Here is a 972-nt window from a genome sequence, read left to right on the forward strand (position 1 = left end):
CCGGGCTCCCGGCCCGCTCGGCCCCAGTGGAGGACCGGCCCCGGCGGGGAGCCCCGGGCTGCTGGCACACGGTTTCGACGGAGGTCCGGCCCTCCACAAAGCAGCCCAGCCCTGCGGTTCGTCCCTCGGCAAGCAGATTCGGCCATGGAGAGGCTCAGCCTCAGCGAGGGGCTTCGGCCCTTGCCGGGGCAGTTTGGCGCTTTGGGGGTTTGGCCTTGGCGGGGAGGTTCGGCTTCACCAAGGTGCCTCGGTCCTGCCCGGGCTCAGCCCTCGGCGAGGGAGCTCTGCCCTCGCCGCGGCGGCCAGGCCCTGCGGAGGTTCGGCCCGTGGAGACCCACCATAGGGCACGCAGAGCAGCGGAGCCCCACACCTCCGCCCCGCAGCCTCCACCGAGGCAGTGAGCCTGGCCCAAGCTGCGATGCAGCGGGCCTGGCTCGCCTCGTCCACTGACTGCTGGCAGGGATGGGGTGGTGCAGCCTTTGCCAGAAACACCCTGGCGTGCCAGGTGCCCTTGGAGTTTCCACCTCGTACTCCCCAGACCACTAGAGCGGCCCCATTGCCCTCTGCCCCTGGAGGAGCCAGGCTTTGCAACCACCAGCTTTGGTAGACAAACTAGGGACAACCACCTGCCTTCACAGTGTACTAGGAGGAGCTGGGATTTGCAACCACTGACCTTCAGGGTGCACCAGGACAAGCCAGGCTTTGCAACCACCAATCTTCACCGGTGCACCAGAGGAGCTGAGATCTGCTACCACTGATCTTCTGGGTGTGCTGTCAGGAGTCAGGGTTTACAAGCACTGACCTTTGTGGTGCATTGGGACGAGCCGGGCTTTGCAACACTGACCTTTGCAGTGTACCAGGAAGAGCTGGGCTTTGCAGTGCCCCATTCGCGGTGCAGCAGAAGGAGGCAGGCTTTGCAATGCCCCGTCCTTCGCGGTGCACCAGGAAGAGCCGGGCTTTGCAATGCCCCGT

Source organism: Rhea americana, unplaced genomic scaffold (genome assembly GCF_003343005.1).
Source record: "Rhea americana isolate MKP2758 unplaced genomic scaffold, rheAme1 scaffold_641, whole genome shotgun sequence".
Classification (NCBI taxonomy): Eukaryota; Metazoa; Chordata; class Aves; order Rheiformes; family Rheidae; genus Rhea; species Rhea americana.